Source organism: Mycteria americana, chromosome 3, assembly GCF_035582795.1.
Source record: "Mycteria americana isolate JAX WOST 10 ecotype Jacksonville Zoo and Gardens chromosome 3, USCA_MyAme_1.0, whole genome shotgun sequence".
NCBI lineage: Eukaryota > Metazoa > Chordata > Aves > Ciconiiformes > Ciconiidae > Mycteria > Mycteria americana.
Genome location: NC_134367.1, coordinates 121,377,550 through 121,390,286, shown reverse-complemented (window position 1 = coordinate 121,390,286; position 12,737 = coordinate 121,377,550). Strand labels below are relative to the sequence as shown.

Here is a 12,737-nt window from a genome sequence, read left to right as displayed (position 1 = left end):
CTGCCCAGGGAAGTGGTTGAGTCGCCATCCCTGGAGGTATTTAAAAGACGTTTGGATGAGGTGCTTAGGGACACGGTGCAGTGGTGGACTTGGTCGTGTTAGGTTTACGGTTGGACTCGATGATCTTAAAGGTCTTTTCCAACCTATACGATTCTGTGATTCTGTGATATATCCATACATACACACACATATATTATATGTGTATAAAAGTACATGCATACAGACCCGCACCCATGCAGGTCCGTGCACACGGCAGAGCTCCCCGCGGGCGGGGCAAGCGGGCGGCACTACAGGTCCCGTCATGCCGCGGGGCAGGGGTGGGGCCACGCGAGGCGCGGCGCCCCGTCCCCTCCTCGCCCCGCCCCCGCCGGTGGGGTGCGCGAGCGCGCGGCGGCCGCCGAGGCAGAGGGCGGGTGGCGCGGATGAGGTGAGGGAAGGCGAGGCGGAGCGGAGCGGCGGAGGTAGGCCGTTGTGAGGGCGGCGGAGCCGGCGTCGATCGGGGTTGTTCTCTCCGGCCCCTTCTCGGCAGCTGCTGCCGCTGCTTCCCGGCCTGTCGCTCGCAGCGCCGGCCCGCCGGAGCCCGCGGGGGCGGGGGGGAACGCTGCGGAGGCTTCTTCCCCTCTGGCCCAGCCGGGGCTATTCTCCCGCCGTGGGGCCGTGAGGAGACGGGGACGGAGACCGAGGCTGCCCCTTCCCCCCGCTCCCGGCCTGCCCCCGCCGCCTCGGGGAGTTGCGACTGCCGGCGCGGGGTGCCTCTTCCGCCTGCTTCCTTCCTCCCTGGGGTGAGTATCGCGCCTGTCGCGACAGAGCCCCATCCGCGCGCCCGTATCGCGAGGGGGGAGCGGGCTGGGGGCCTACCCGGGGGCTGCCCGCTTGCTCGGGCTGTTACCCCCCCTCACCCCCCTTCCCCCGCCGCCCTGCGCGCTTTGTGCTGCGCCTCCGCAGGGCTGCCTTTTTGTTGCTGTTTTTTAAAGAATTCTGTATTTATTTTTTTTTTCCGGGGGTTTGGGGAGTTTGTTGTGGTTTGGTTTTTTTGGTTTTTTCTTTTTTGCTTCCCACCCACCCAGAGTTGGCCGAGCCCCGCTCCGGGGCTGGATGTGCTGGGGAGGCTCTTTGTCATGGAGCGGCTCGCCGAGCCGCCTGCCCTCGGGAAGAACATCACTTTAATAAAAAAAAAAAAAAGAAAAAAAAGTCGTGCAGTATTTGGACTCCGAGGTTTTGTTGAATTCGGGGAATAAGTTTTTTTGGCGGTGGTGTTATATATTTTTTTTTTTTCGGGGAGGAAAGAGTCCCGCTGAAGTCCAGGCTCCATTTATCGCAGTCCCCTGTGCCGGAGCGTTGAATGGGAGCAGCAGGCAGGCGGGTGAAAACAAAACAAAGGGGGATTTTGTTTTGCTGGTGTTAACCTGCAAAATCTCGGTGGGCAAGCTTGCTGCCTCCCCCCCCCCCCCCTTCCCCCAGCTCTTCCAAATTTGATGTTGTTTTACTCTGGAAGAATCCAGATAGCCGGTAGATAAGTTGTGTCTTTTTAATTTTAAGCTTCTTGGGGGGTTGCAAGGTTTCTCTCCCGTATCCTCAGCCTTGGCTCTTTTGTGAGCAGCCTGCCATCCAGCGCAACTTTGTCGGGTTTTTCTTTTCACTTTTTTTTTTTTCCCCACATAGTTAAATAATGTGGTTTCAGGAGGAGATGATGGCAGGGGGACGTTTCTGCCTGTTAACAGCCATGGAGAAGATTTTTAAAAGGCAGGGGAGAGGAACAGCGGTTGTGTTTTCAGCTGAATAATTATTTTGCTTCTTAAAAGGGATAACGATATTTTAAAGCAATTGTTTTATTTTTATACTGAAAGCTTTTTTCTTTTTTTCCTTTGTTTTTGTTTTAACTACCCCCTCAAAAACTGCAGCTATTTCACCTCTGCAAAATGCAGCTTCTAGAATACATGCAAGCAAAAAGCAGTCTAGCTGTAATGCTCATGTTTCTGGCCTTACCTTTTAAAGGCCACCCATTTGTTTTTGCTGGGGACTCCTCTGCCTTGCAAGCATGCTACTTGGCGAGTAATATTACAAAGCATTTCAGCTAGGGAGAGCTAGCTGGCAGTTTTGCATCCGAAGGACGATGGGTTTATTTTTTCCATTTTGAACGCGTGTGGGGGGTGGGGAGAGACCTGGGCAAAAAAGGCTGTTTCCGGTTTCTGTTCAGCAGCTTTTCATATTTTTTCTTACCAAGAAGCAGCCAGATGACCTGTTGATGGTACACCTTCTGTCGCTTTTTATGCTGAAAGGCACCGGTAGGTTAGTGGAGATGAAAGCTTCAGCTGAACAGGCTACCCAGATTTTCGTTTGCATGTGTTGTCGTGTGGTCCGTGTGGCTTTGTAATGTTTTAGGCTGACAATTTTGGAGTGAGTAATATAGTGCCAAAGTTCAGACTTCTGCACAGGACACTTCCCCCTCTCCTCTTCCCTGCCCCTGTTCCCCCCAAGAAAAAGCCTGGTTTTTTGGAAATTGAGCACTGGTAGTTGGAAAATTAGACCTTTTTAGTGCCGCGTAAGATAAGTGTCCTAACTCCTTTTGAAGTCGTATGAATGGCCAGGCAGGAAGCTTTAGGAATGCGTTTTAGTTGTATATAGGCATCTACTGGGTACCTTAAGTTTAAAAGTCTCCTATTTGAAATGAATTAAACTTGTAGGAGGACCTATGTTATGCTGAGTATAGTCTTGTGAAGTGTTCCTAATGAATGCTTCTGTTCTTACTAAACACTGAAATGTATTTCTCAATGCAGCAGGTCACCACGCTAGTGTTCATCTTGGAAATTAAAATTTTGAGTAACTACTAGTATTTCAGTTAAAGCAGAACTTAGATATTAGTTTAAAGTCTGTCTGCTACGACAGTTTTGTATTTTGGCATCAATACTGGTTTCTATTAAGAAACTAGGCATGGAAAACAGGATCCTTTCACTTCAGGATTTATAGCTAGAGACTGTGTGTTTGTAGATGCAAAATAGAGCATCATCTGCTTGGAGCCAGTGGTATTTAAAACTCTTATTCATTCGGAAGGAACTAATTACAAGTATATTTTGATATAAAATGTCTTCTCAGACAGGAACGCTGGAATACAGGAAAGCAGAAAACCCAGAGCTGTTTGTAGATGCTAATCCATGCCCTGAGCTAAAAAAGGAAGAATGAGAGTGTTTCATGAGAAATCAAAGTCACCTTTAAGTGCATACTTGTAAGCAAAATTACACAGTTGATTAGGAATTTCTGCAGGATGCCAGTAATTGGAGGTAGTTGTTGCTAGCTGGTCACTATGTGCCTTGCTTGTTAGATCGTAAAAATTTTGACTGTAGGTGGCATCTAGAGGAAAAAGTCCATCTCTCTTGCTTCCCAGGCGTTCGTTCCTTAGTCTCCAGATTCACAGGCGTGCTGACAAACTGTCAAAGGAAGTGACAGCAAGGAGATGGTGTAGGAAGTAGGTCGAGCACTGCTAAATACTGCTGAGAGTGTTTCAGTGGAAAAAAATAAGTGTGTTTCCATCTGATCTAGTTTTTGTTTCCTTTCAATCTACTGGTTAACAGGATGCACCAGTAAATCTCGTACTCCTACTGTAGTCCCCCGGTTCTACAGAAATTAATATTACATCCTTAGTCAGGCCCAGTTAGTCTACCTGGATGGAAAGATTCATGGGGAAGAAGGTAAAATGGCAATTTAGTTCTGATCCCATGAGGTGTGAATCATGTCAGTTGGGCAAAGCTGAAGTGGTTCTGTGTCTCCCAGGAGGCCGTGGGCAGCTCGTGGGATGGATTTCCTTCTTGTGCTGCTGTAGGTTCTCCAGTGGGAGGCTGGAGGTGGGCTGGAGCAATATGGTAGCATCGTGGCATGTTTTTTGTGGCCTTGATGTTTTGCAGTGGATATGGTGATTAGTAGTCACAAGTAATTGTGTTTCTTGTTTAAAATGTTTGAATTGATGTATTCAAAAACCTGCCTTCCAGGTTAAAAAAGAAAGTTCTTTGGCATGCTAGAAATCATCCTTAAACTACAAAAAAGCAAGCTCTACCCTGTTGCTGCTTTCTCCTAAAAGTAGTGAAAACTGTTGACAATAACTTGATTTGCAGAAAAATTACGTCCTTGCACTATGAATATGCTCTTTTCCAAGTATCCTGTATTTATATTGATTTGAAAAAGATATTACTTGGTATAGGAAGAGGTGCTTCGATGCTTTGCACGAGTGAGTGCACAGCTTATTGGCTACCTAGGTGAGCCCTATGCCATGGACTTCTTTTGCTGACCCTTGTCATGTGCTTGGGAACACCAAATGTTGCTAGCTGCTCAAAATGACCTTTCTGGAATAACCCTGTAGTCATGAATGGATGTAAAATAGTTGACTGGAAACTACAGGCTCTACAGGAAAAGTCTGTTGTCCTCTGCTGGTGCCCTGTGCTGAAGGTAGGTGTAGGTGGTCATCAATACCAGTCTTGCTCAGGCAATGTCTCCTGGCTGGCATACTAGGTGTAAATGCTGTGAAGGTGCTGTTTCAGGATGTGGGCTCAAGTGTGAACTAGTCGGCAGCTTGTTTGATTCAGGCTGAATGCAGCACCTGGGTGGAAGCATTTGGTTAAAGACTGATGGTATCCTCTGGTCTCTGCCATGCAGGAACAGTTCAGTTCACCAATAGGTAATAAAAGTTAATCTGCTGACCTTGTTTCTTAATCCATGCTGCTGAATTCAATCATAGTGACTTGACTGCCATCCATGGTACATAGTTATATAAATGCTGGTTTCTGGGCTCAAATCTCATGTACTCGAGAGCAGAGTGGACTGAACCTTGCATTGTGTTTCTGGCTGTGGTTTCGGGATCGGGAGTGTCCTATAATTTTACTGCCCTAATTGAAGGTATATGGCAGTTGTCAGAGTGGGAGTAGTCAAAACCTCTTACTTTGGCCCCATAATTATATCCCTGTTGGGAAGAGGATTCGTTTGATTCACATTCATATTGCAATACTTTCCTTGTTCACCAGTAGAATATGTTGTAGAAGACTGGATCTGTGTCATGCTGGCTCAAAAGGCTCTTGATCTCCCTTGATGTTGGCTATACAGCTATGTCAACCAGATGTTTTTCTGTGCCGACACTGCTTGTAGCGGATTAATTGTATAAATGTGTTCTTAGAAGGGGGAAAAGTGTTCCTGTTGGGTGAAGTTTTTTAATAGTACAGAGGTATTTGGGCCAGAGGGGTGCTGGTCTGGCTATACTAGATAGGGTGGGCATGTATATGTTGGTGGGAGCAATTGCACCATCTAACTGACAAAAGTTAATCAAAGTCCCAGGCGTAGGCAAGCTTTTGCTGATGGAGTGCTTTTGTCAGCCTGTTAGTTTACATATTTGGTATTCAGGGAGATAAGCATGGTAGTTTTGGCAGAAAAGCTTTCGTCACTAAACGCTACATTTCCATTTGTGGTCCTGTTAACATTTGCTGTAGTGGCTGAGGCTCTGCGTTGTAGACAAGTCTATGGCGTAGCACAGAAATGAATAGCAAGGAGGGTAGGAAAAAGCTGAAGTTAAATGGACTTAAATCAGAAGTGATCTACAGAATATTTTTTTATTATTATTAGGATAGTTGATAATATGAATAGCCGCTAGGGAATGCTGTTTTGTGGATTGATTGAGGTTTTGAGTGAGTGGGATATATAAAAAAGTATTTTGTAGATGCTTGCAAGATACGGGATTGGAGCAAGTTGGTCGAGTAAGATTCTTTGGGAGATAGTTTATTTGAGCTAGGACTTGAGGAGGAGATGGGAAAAAAAACCCAAACAAAACCCCCAAACCCAGAAAAACAATGAAAAAACACAAAACCCTGCCTATCCAAAGTTATCTTTAAGTAGACCACCGTGAATGGATTTTTGCTTCCATTGCTAATTCGTTCATCTGCCTGGATGTACTTAGCTGCTTGTATTTCAAGTATGCGATGTTTCTGCAACTATATAGCTCTTTGGGCTTCATTACAAACACTTAAAAATACTCTTTCCTGAGCTGGGATACCCATTTTCCTTACTTCATGGGCAAGGTGGGGGATAGAGATCAAATTTGAAAGGACTGATTTGTTTTCTGTTAAGAAGACTGTTAAGATTTGCCATTGGCATCGATGGAGCTCAAGGCCTGCAAGAGTTTTCTGGAGGCATAGTGAGAGCAAACTTAGTGATCGGATTCAAGCATCTCACTCTGGCCTCCTTGACAGTTCATCCGAACAGAGTAGCGAGCAACTGGAAAGTAGGAGTGGTTGAGTTAGTTTCTCCCTCCATTCTGCCAGCTTGTCCCCTAGGATAGTAACCCCTTAACCTGGGTCAACAACACGAGTGTCTTAATTGTTCTTTGGGTCAGGGCAGCCGAACTGGCATCTCTGGGTTAGATTGAACTTGAAATGTTTCTGTCCAGCACCTAGGTGGAACCATGGGTTTTGGGTATGGGAACTAGTGTGCCTATGTAGACTGCACGTATGGCCCCTTTAACCATCAAGTCCAATGGGATGCTGTAAGTCAACATTAAACTAGTAGCAAAATTAGGCTTAGGGTTTCATGCGGTGGTAGTTCCTTTTCTTGTGCTAAGATCATGCCTCTGATGGTTACAGATCTGCCCCAAAGTGCCCGCTTTCCCTGCCCTCAGCTCCTTTTGCTTTTAATGGTCGAGCAGTATTAAATAGTAAAGACTTCATTTTAAAATTGTACAACCTTGAGTGCTTCATCTGTATTTTCTTTGTCCTAAGACAAATTATTCATGTTAAATGATAAAAGTGGTCCCTGAAGAATTCCTGCTAAGAAATCTCAAGGCTCCTCTTAAGTGTTAATATGTATACTGAGATTTTTTTGTCTGATGCTACCTTGATATCCTTTCCACTTACCTGAAGCAGTTGTAGTTCAGTAGAATATTTTTAGAAGAATAAATATTGCCTTAATCATGGTTTAACACAAGGTTCAACTGGGAAAATAAGCAATGGTTCTTTTGTCATACCATGTAGCTGAACTATTTATTTGGTATGAGGTTAGGGGAAAAAATGCAAAATGCATCACACATGGAGGCTTACTGTAAAGTAATTTGCTTCCTTTTAAAGAACTTGTTGCTCATTTTCCTTCTCTAATGCACCTCTTGGGATAAGCTGCTAATTCTAAAAATATGTCAGTTCCGCCATTTCCCACTAATATATTTTTTCTTTGTTTGGCTTTGATTTGCTTTTTCCCTGAGCCACTTTAAATACTCCCAGGAATGCTCAACATGGAAGAAAATAAATGCATGTAGGTATTTGAGTTGCTGTATTTAGATTGCTGCTGTATTTCAAGGCTAGCGGAAGATGACTTTGAACTTCTGTTCTACAATGAAAGAGAGTACAGAGGCCTCAACCTTTCGCTAATGTTTGAGGTAGGGGATCTGGCTCCTTTCTGCTGGGCAAGTGCTCTGTTTTGAATTTAGGAAAGAAAAATTAACATGCCACTAATGATGTCAATATCTTCTAAAAGAAACTGGGAGAATTCCTTGTGTATAAGAAACCAGAATTGCTGACTATTTGTGTGTGGGAAACCAGAGTTATGGACTGTTCAGTCAGTACTGCTATTTCCATCTTCATAATCAAACCTTGATGGTAATTTAGTTTCAGATTTAGGAATGCCACTTTCGGAATGCCACAAAAAGCTGTATGATGCCCACAACTGGTGTGAGTGCACTGGCTGTCTGTGCATGGCTTCCTTAAACTAGATATGCTCTAGTATAATCTGTCTTCTGTGCTTGAGTGGCGGGTGGCCCAATCTTAGCATTAGGACACCATCTAGGATTGAATGGCCAACACAGATGAGGCTGGTAAACTTGGCTGGAGAGGAGGAGGAACATCGCTTTCTGTACACTTGTTAACGATTTGGTATGTTCAAGTGACTTATTCTTTTGTCCTCTTTTTCTGCGTTAAAATAATGAATTAAAGCCCAAGACCATCTCTGTTTTTATGCAGAAAATGTTTCCAGCTTGTTCTCGCATTGGATATAGGTTCTGCTTAATTGGCATTGTAATGTTAAAATATATTTAACATCAGTAGTGATGATTAGAAGTTGAATAGTTAGAGGGGAGAAGATAATAGTCATACTGTAAAACAAGTCATCGTGGTAACAACTAACTTCAACACCTACTCTTTGTGTGTGTTAGGTGGGTATTTGTTTAATGTACCTTCAGCAAAGAGCTGGGAGAGATCCAGCTCAAATTCCCTGAAACTTATGGGGGGCAATCAGTAAAAACTTCTTCTCAAGAGGGAAAAGATTTAAACATTTTTCTTGGTTTTTCAGATGGGTAGTGCAGAGAATCAGAAGGCCCAAAAGTAGGCTCTTAGGTGTTTCATTTGTTCTTTTTCTCATGTGATAATGTTTAGGCAAATTTGTGATGATAGTGCTGGACTCTTTAGATAAGGACTGCTTTTCTCTTCCAATCTACTGTCCCTGCACCTCTTAGAGTTAAACCATTATATATGGTTTTATATATATATATACACACACACACCATATATATAAAAAAACCATATATATATATCTCTGCACTTCATACCCTGCGATTAGCAGACCAAGTTTAAGACGAATTATATTGTAATGCATATTAGTCTGAAGACAGTTGATCACCCCTTTGTGCTTAGATGACTTTCTCGTCGAAGTCATCTCCTCTTGATTCCTGTGGTAGGTAGATCCATCATACTGGATCTTTGTTCTTTGGGGGGTTTTTTGTTTGTTTTTTTTAATAAGCTAATTACTATGCTGCTCATAGCCCACATCAATTGTTTTAGCATTCATTTGGTGCTGTATGTGGTGGATGTGAAATATCATTCCAGTAGAGCTTTTCCTTTTGGTGCAGCATGAACTGTTGGTTAAGGGTTCTGTAAACTACTCAAGGTTGTTGCAGAGGGCTGGAGTGTACTGTGGTGAGGGTAGCAGCTGAGTGGTTTTTTCTTTTTTTTTTTTGTTTTGTTTTGGGTTTTTTTTTGTTTTTTTTTTTTTAAAAGAGGTGATGTGTTATTCTGCTGAGGCGGTCAGCCACCTGCTGAAGTTGAGGAACTCAACTTGATCTTGCAAACAGATAAATGCATGAATAGCTTTTATTTTTATCCATTTATTTTTTTTCTTGCCCGTGTGTGTGTTTTTACAGTCAGTAGCTTTGAGGCTTTCGGAGTGGCAGAGGTGAACATAGAGTAGGTCCTTGTACCCCTCGCTGCTGGCTGAGAAAGGCCAGGATGCTGTAATAAAATCTGGGGACTTATAAGCCACTTGTGACTTAGATATAGCAACTGCTTTTGAATTTCTATGCCAATATATACACGCTATTTAATTTTTTCTCTCATTTAACTAACTATTCGTATTTCACTGTTCTGTGAGATACGCGTAGTCAGCAAGGGAAACTCCTACCTCTAGAGGGAAAGTGTTACAAGCATTTTTCCTACAATCTTTCACTTACTGTAACTTTGAGGAAGAGCTTGTTTAAGTTGACAGTGTCTAAACAGGAGCAGAGATAAGAGCCTGATCCAAAAGATGAGGGAAGAGTTAACCTTTACCTTAAACCCAAGAGGGACCAGCTGCAGGGATAAGTGAAGAGCTTATTTATCATGTCAATAAGCATGTGTAGAAAGTGTCTGATGTCTTTCAGTCTCTTAGAGTCCACAACAGCAAGTATTGTAGGCCTGCTGCTCTTACTTTACAGCTATTGATGAGGAATAACAATCAGATTTATCTGGCCCATTTGTTGTTAAATATTTCAAAACCTCAGTCATCAAGAAATAACAGTTTTAAAGATCCAGATAGTGCTTGGCTTATGTGTAGAGTGAGATGGCATGAGAACTTCTTGCCTCCTTGCCTCGCTCTGGGCAGACATCAAGTGTAGCATTGCCTCGTTTTCTCTTGCTCTCCAGTTTCCCAAGGCAGGGCTCGGGCTGTGATCCTTCTGTGCCGGGACTTCATGACTGGCCTTAAAGACAAGAGGGATATGTTCCCTCCTGAATCTCTGGGAGATATGGGGGAGGATGTGTAAGCCCTCCCATGTATAATAACAGAAAACCTAACAGAGCTGGAATTGCACTCTACTCTCCTGTCCAACTAGGAGCTCAGCATATGGAAGGTGCGGAAGGAGAGGAACCTGTGTGCTGGGATGATGGATGATGTCTCCAAGGCCCCGGGTGGGTGTTAGGCTTGTCCCTCTTTTTTTTTTGTCCTTATTTTAATAAAGGTAAGGAACTCACAGGTGTGTTGATGCTTAATTTGCTAATGTTTGGAGGCTGCTACAGAGAAGCAAATTAGTATTCAGTTACTAATCAAATCTTGCTCTGCTCTGAGGCATGTAAACGAATGAAGTACCAGCAAATGTAAAGGTGGATGAAAAAATAGTGCAGCGTGAGGTCCCTGAGTTCATGCTTCCCATTTCTTTCTTCTGCTTCCACTGTGTCATATGTTTAGAAGTACGTGTCAGTATGACCAAGGACCGGGTACAGAACTTGTCTGAGACACAAGCCTGATGCTAAGGAGGAAAGCACAGTGATTTGGAATATGGGGAGGTATAACAGATGTTTGTAACCTTTGTCACAAGTGGAACAGATTATAAAATGACAAATACTGATTCTCTGCCAATCGGCATATGCTCAATTCAGTATTGCACAAAGCATGCCAATTAGATTTAATACAAATGTTTCCTCAGAAAGATCACCTTGATTTAATTTTTTTCAGATGCATAAAGTAGAAATGGTCTGAGGCTTTCTGTTTGTTCTTTAAAGACTAAGTGCTGTATTTCTGGCTCTTGGCAGACATTGTCCACAAGTACTTCATGTTCCATTGGGCTTATGCCAAATTTAATGTACTGTGTGTACTGAAAGCATCAAAAACAGGCTTACTTCAATTTTAGATTTTACAGCTACCATTACTGATTTTTCTTAGAGCTGTTCCATCCAATCTGCTATCGTTTTAATTTCTTTTCCCTGCAGGAATTTGGGGAAGGATCTTGACAGTCTTTATTTGTGTGGCTAGGGACTGTTTATGTGAGTGAGAGCTGTAAATCAGACGTCTCTGCAGTGGCCAAACTCTCCATTTATAGAAGCTAAATCAGCACACTGCATTATTTGTGAACTCCTGTCTTTAATACTGACTTGTATGCTGTGACTAAGGGTAGTGTTATAAACAGAGTCCATCAACTGTTTTTCAAGAAACTTGAATTTTATAAAAACCTGAGACTGGAAAGGACTGTTACCATCAGCTAAACATACCAAAAATTGTGAACTTTCATTTTGCAGTGCTTGTACGCTGTATGAATAGAAGTCTGCCCATAAGACCTTGGACTCTGATTCAGAGACAAAAAAGGGAAGAGGTAGGGGAGAGAAACAGCGCGCAAGTAGGAGTTACGGTAGGTAAGACAAAGAGAGGAAGGAAATAACGAGGGAGAGAATAGGGTATAGTGCAAAACAGCCAACCGACATGGGCTGGAGTATTCATAATGCTACAGTCGTCAGGTCTGCTGATCCCTGCCTGACAGCTGTGTCTGCTGGCCTCATATTTTGGCTGTTCATCTTTTATTTTCAAGCCTCAGGGCCAAGTAGCTGTGCATAAGCATGGCTTCTGGCCAGGTGGCTCATAGCCCTCAGAGTGGGGCAGGATTCCCTTCCATTGTCCTGGTGTGGAAGAGCATGGCACTCGGTGGAGCCTGTTTGGTTTTTTTTTTCCCCCCTCTGCCTTTTTTACGCCTGCTGTGCCTCCTTTTATTAAATGCCAATCTGTTTTGGTTTCTGCTTTGCAACTTCACATTCCGCTAGTGGTGCTAGAGTAAAGTTGCTCAGCTCTTCGGGCATGCATCTAAGTGGGGGACGGAGGTGTCTCTTGATACAGAGAGACTTAAAATCCCAAGGAGTTCTCCTCTTGTTATTAATAGTCATTGTTGTAATTGAAGTATATGGAAATTCCTGGTTAGTCTTCATTGTAGACTTAACCATGGCACTCGGTGGTTTTTGTTAGGCCTAACTCTTACGCCAAAGGATTGAACGTGGTTTTAAGTCATAACTTCAGTTGTCCAGTCCTCAGCCACAGCTTATAGTTCAGACTTCATTCCGTCTTAAGTATGGTGATTAGTCTTCAGAAGCATCATGCAAGCTTTGACAATCTTCAGATACTATCCCACAGTCTTCAGAGACTGTATTTTCTGTCTGCCTCCTGTCTTCTCATTGCAACTCAGCACATGTGCCGGAGTCTCTGTTGGGGCCTGTTCAATTTCTGCAGTTTACCTTTGCCAAGCAGTGCTAGAAGATGCTTTCCCAGCATGCAACCAAATGACAAATTTGGAAGAATTATTGGTAGAAGAGATTTTGCAAGTGGACCTTAAGATGTGTTAATGTTAGTATACTCTGAGTTTTATTGTAGCAACTGGTTGTGGAATAACTTGCATTAATGTTAGCAAACAACCTGTTCCTCATTTTTGCCTCCCAAAAGTGTTTTGCTAATTTTATCTTGGTGTCATTCCTGATAAGAGGAATTGATGCTACATCATGCTGCAGAACTGAGTAGGCTGATGGTGCTTGTCTTCCTTTTGTCTCTTGAGTTGTCCCAAGCCCTAGACCCCCAAGCATAGCAAAAACTGTAACAGAAAAACTGTGCTGTGGAGAAATGTACAGGAAGTAACTAAAACTGATGAAGACAGAATAAAGGGTTGTTGCAAGTCTGCTTTTGTAACTGAGGCAGAATTTGAAATTTTTTAGTTTATT

At 43.3% G+C, this 12,737-nt stretch overlaps 1 protein-coding gene across 3 annotated transcripts in view; it reads left to right on the top strand.

The window, feature by feature from the left end:
• Positions 1-441: 441 nt before the first annotated feature.
• PELI1 (pellino E3 ubiquitin protein ligase 1) overlaps positions 442-12,737 on the top strand; it is a 46,508-nt gene continuing 34,212 nt past the window's right edge. Inside the window, exon 1 of one of the 3 annotated variants that reach the window (XM_075496828.1) lies at positions 442-786. The gene's annotated coding sequence lies outside the window, so the exon portion shown is untranslated. The remainder of the gene's footprint in view (positions 787-12,737) is intronic. The other 2 variants (XM_075496826.1, XM_075496825.1) reach the window with 2 other exon arrangements.